This window comes from Megascapheus bottae, chromosome 1 (genome assembly GCF_031878675.1).
Source record: "Megascapheus bottae isolate mThoBot1 chromosome 1, mThoBot2.hap1, whole genome shotgun sequence".
NCBI lineage: Eukaryota > Metazoa > Chordata > Mammalia > Rodentia > Geomyidae > Megascapheus > Megascapheus bottae.
In genome coordinates this window covers 53861868-53866849 of record NC_143509.1, presented here as the reverse complement: position 1 = coordinate 53866849, position 4982 = coordinate 53861868, and the positions used below count along the sequence as shown (strand labels likewise).

General features: G+C 46.0%; 1 protein-coding gene across 1 annotated transcript in view; it reads left to right on the top strand.

Annotated features, from left to right (window-relative positions):
• Positions 1-2486: 2486 nt before the first annotated feature.
• The window catches only part of Pak2 (p21 (RAC1) activated kinase 2), a 66683-nt gene continuing 64187 nt past the window's right edge, over positions 2487-4982 (top strand). The window contains exon 1 of the mRNA XM_090344327.1: positions 2487-2710. The gene's annotated coding sequence lies outside the window, so the exon portion shown is untranslated. The remainder of the gene's footprint in view (positions 2711-4982) is intronic.

Here is a 4982-nt window from a genome sequence, read left to right as displayed (position 1 = left end):
CTCCTCCACTACTACTACTACTACTACTACTACTTCTTCTTCTTTTTAAAATTGTATTTTATTGTCAGGGTAATGTATAGAGGGGTTATAGTTACATTTGACAGGAAGTGGATACATTACTTCTCGAACATTGATACACCTTCTCATGTTTTTGTCCCCCTTCCCCTCTCTTGCACTTCTTTTTGTGTGTTTTTTCTTTTTTTAAAATCTTATTGTTGGGGGTGATACACAGAAGGTTTACATTTTCTTTCATCAGGTAGTGGGTACGTTACTTTTTTTTTTCTTTTTGTCGGTTATAGAGCTTGAACTCTGGCCTGGACATTGTCCCTGAGCTCTGCATCAAGACTACCGCCCTACCCCTTGAGCCACAGTGCCACTTCCAGTTTTCTAGTGGTTAATTGGAGATAAAAGTCTCATGTTCTTTAGGCTGGCTTTGAACTGAGATCCTCAGATCTCAACCTCAGTAGATAGAATTATAGATGTGAACCACTGCACCAGCTCTTTACTTCTTGAACATTGTTACCCCTTCCGTGTTTTTTTTTTTATCCCACTTTCCCTCCCCTCACCCCCTTGCAAGTGTGTTTGTGACTTAAATTTTAGAAAAGACAAATCCAATGCCAGAAATTTTAGATACATTTAAAATGAATAAAATTTTAACTCAGTTTAGTTACATACATGTTTCGTGTTTTTGTATAGGAAAGAATTCTATATTTTTAAAGCATTTTTTTCTACCTAGGATTAATAATATAGCATTGAAGTGGGACTATGTATCTGTGAAATTCAGCAACATAAGCAGATAATGCAGCCATAGTATTGTTTTACTTCTCAAGAATGGATGTCATGCATATGTAATACTTCTAGTTTTCTGGTTTTCTAAACATTTAAACATGTTTTTAAGTTATTATTTAAGATTATGGCTTAGTTTATGGTTCATTTACACATTTATACAACTATCGGAAGTATAATAAAATATGTGAATAAAGAAAGCTTTGATTTGACTCCTCTTGCCTGGTTAGTAATGGCAGATGACATTTTGCTGTAACAACATACTTGGTTTTGGTTCTTACTCTTGTCTTCCTTCCTTGGATCCTTGGGTACTTCCTGAACAAGCACTATGTAATTCTGTGTATAATCTCTTTTAAAATTTTTTGGTTATGACTCACACCTCCACTTCTGGTTTTCTGGTTGTTAATTGGAGATACAATCCTCAATTCTCATATCTTAGCCTCTTGAGTAGCTAGCATTACAGTTGTGAGCTACGAGCTCCTGGTAACACTTTTTTATTTAAGGCCAAGGAAATCGATACTGTTGTCCATTGTATTCTATTATTTGTTTTATATTTGTGGTTTATTTTTTCCTAAAAGTATTATGCTAGACCTTGAGAAAGCCCAAGCACAGTGCCCAGGCCCTGAGTTCAAGACCCAGCACTGGCAACAACAACAACAACAACAACAACAACAATAATAATAATAATAATAATAATAAGTATTGTGCTAGAGTCTTTTGGATGCAAAGAATAGAGATACAGTTGCTCTCAACTAAGGGTGGTAGCAGGACAGCAGGTGTGTGTATATGAATGGGTTTTTTTTTTTTTTTTTTGGCCAGTCCTGGGCTTGAGCTCAGGGCCTGAGCACTGTCCTGGGCTTTCTCAAGGCTAGAACTCTACCACTTGAGCCACAGCACCACTTCCGGCTTTTTTCTATGTTTGTGGGTCTTCATGCATGCTAGGCAAGCATTCTATCCCTAGGCCAAACTCTCCAGCCCCTCCTTCCTTTCTTCAATGCTTTTCCTCTGGGTGCTTCTCTGTTTTCAGTTTAAATGCCATCTCCTCAAAAGGCCTTCTCTGCCCACTCTATGCAAAGCAATCGCCCTTAGATTTTCTTCATACCAGATAAGCAGTACTGTGATTTTTCTGTTCATATATTTATAAATTCCACAAAGGCGAGATAAACCTTGTCCACTCTTGTTTGCTTGTGGTGTATCCTGTACACCGTAGCTACTCAAATATTTGTCGAATGAGTAAATACACGGATGGGTTCCTCTGAGGATAAAATGCAGAAGTTTCATTTGTGGTACTTAATTTAGCAGCCAAATATAGTAAGGATTTGTATGTACAAAGCAAAATGGAGAATGAATCCCCAGAAACGAAGGTCTTGGAGCAGATTTGTGCATCCGTTACCAGTCCTGTCAGTATTATCGATAGACAAAACCTGACTGAAGGATACACAGTGCCCAATTAAATGAATGATTGATTGTCCCTGTCAATACAAACCCACCCCCAGAAGAAAGCTAAGACCGTGGAAACGTGTTCATGGTTAAACTACAACTCCCAGCAGCTCTGCGCGATCCCGCCCCTCGGGAGGTGGTGCGCAGCCCCGCCCCGGGGAGCCTCGGCCGCGGGAGAGGCGGGGCTTTGCTCTGGTCCCGCCCCCGCTCCCCGCCGCCGCCCTCCCCCAGGGTTGTGGCCACGCGCGGCGGCGGCGGTTGTTCCGCTTCCCCTCCAGCCCGGGCCGTCGCCATTGCCGAAGGCTTCTGCCCTCCCCTAGCTGGCCCCCAGGGCTATCGCTGCCCTGTAGTAGCCGCGGCTGCTCTCCGGCGCGGCTCCTCTTCCGGTCCCCTCGCGTCGCGCGCTCACCCGCGGCGGCTCCTCAGCCCGTCCGGAGCTCAGACGGAGGCGCCTCGCCGGGGCGGGGACTTTTCCTCGCCTGTGGTAAGTGTGAGGACCGGCCGGGGACGCGGGCCGGCGCCGCCCTCCTGTCCTTCCTCTTCCAGCGGGATCCGCGGCCTGGCAGGCGGAGCGGCCCAGACGGCAGACCTGCCGGGGCCACCCCGGAGCCGGGGCCACGGCTGCCGGGGCGGTGGCTCATTGTCTGCTCCCGGGAGCTGTGTTCTCCCCGGCTGCTCGGGCTGCGCGCTGTCCTCTTCCTGGATCTTGCCCTGCCCTGCCCTGTCCTGCCCTGCCGTGCCCTGCCGTGCCCTGCCCCGGCCGGGCCGCGGGCTCCGCGCCTCCCTTTCCCCGCTCCCCCCGCGCGGGCCCGGCGTCTGGGGGTGGGGGGTGGTCCCAGACTTTGCGCTCGCCCGGGTCAGCGTCCCCCTGCACGCTGTGCCCGCCGCGGGTCCTCGACGTCGGAACGCTTAGCTCCGCAGCTCGGCAGCGTTTATCACGGCGGGGAAGCCTCTGGTGTTCCGGGAGGTGGAAGGCCTCCGCCACTGAACAGCAGCACTTTCGGATTGCTCGGATTCTTGTTTGGTCTCACACCCGGAGGTGTCTGTTTGCTGTTTTTGGTAACTTAGATGGAGTTGGGGTTGGCTTTTCACCATGTTTGGTTTTCTTTGAAACGCTCAGGAGCGCGCACACCCGACGTTGCCACAAATTCCTCGGTGGACTTGTTCTTTTCACGGACTCAGCAAACAAAGTCATCCAGGAGCTGAAGGCTGTTTAGTCACTGCCTTTGTCGGTTGCTGTGATTGTCACCATCCTGATCTCTTCATTTTAATGGGAATGCTCTTCGGCAACGCGAGCGTGATTTATTTTCCCCTTGATAAATTACCAACTCCCACTGATACCGTCTCGGTCTATCTTTTTACAAGTGGTCTGTAGTGTTCAGGTTTTCTTTTTTAACCTCTTCAAAAAGACAGATCGTTAGGCCTAAAATTAAAAGACAGCGAGCTGTATTTTGGACCAAGGTTGTGCACGACACCTTTTTTCCCCTGCTGTGTTAGACTCTTCCGCCCTTGAAAGAAGGCAGGATATTGAGATAAATGTACAAGAATTTGTTCTTGTGCTTTTTGTTTTTGTAGGATGTCTACAAGAGTAACTCTGAATAGAATGAGAGTGGGATAGAGGCACTGAATAGTAATTTTTAAGGCAGGTTAAAACTTGTCAACTTTGCCAGGAACAGGATAGTATTTGTAAAACATTCATATGCCTCTATAAGTATGTAACACCCTGTGTGTGTCTTTTTTCACACTGTGTGTACCTGTGTGAACGCCCTTTTTATGTTCTGTTAAGAGATCCTGATTTAAGGCAGTCTTTTTCATCCTTCTTAAATTTTTCTAGCTGGTAAACAACAGCGATTTACAGTTACAGTATGAAAACAGGACTTCATGTTGTTGACATGTATCTTGACTTTCAGTGTTAAGTAACTTAGGTTGAATATATTTTGTATCTTAACTAATCATTGTTTATCTTACCTTACCTTCCTGTAGGGTTTAAAAACAAACAAACAAAACTACTTAGTAACTCAGCTTTAGTACTGTCATCATTTGGTATTATCAGCTGTCCTTAATGAGATATCTTGTGCTCAGAGATTAAGGTGTTAGAAATGGTGGAATATGAAAAGGTCTGTTGATGTCAACTTCTTCTGCTACTTTCTATAAGCAGTTTCTTTCTCCCTCTCTCCCTCCCCACTCCTTTCTTCTCCCCCTCCCACCCCCCACCCCTTTCATTTGAGACCAGCTCTCCCGGTGATGCCCAGGATTGTATCAAAACTCCTGGGCCCAAGAGAGCCCTCTGCATTAGCCTCTCAGCTGGCAGGGATTACAGGTTAGTACCTTGTCCCTGGCAAACAGATGTTTTTATAAAGAAGTTTCCCATGTGTCTATTCTTTGGGCCTGTGTTCCAGGTGTACAAAATTCAGAGTTATTTTGATTTGTGACATTTATTACACTGCAAACCTAAATTCAGTATCAGTAAGTTTGTCTATAGTAAATGAATGAGTTTCTGTCATTCTCAGATCCCTTTTTTTTTTTTTTGCCAGTCCTGGGCTTGAGCTCAGGGCCTGAGCACTGTCCTTGGACTTTCTCAAGGCTAGCGCTCTACCACTTGAGCCTCAGCACCACTTCTGGCTTTTTTCTATATATGTGGTACCAAGGAATCGAACCCGGGTCTTCGTGCATGCTAGGTGAGCACTTTAACCACTAGGCCAAACTCCCGGCCCCTCACATCCCTTTTATTTTTTGGCCAGTCCTGGGCCTTGAAC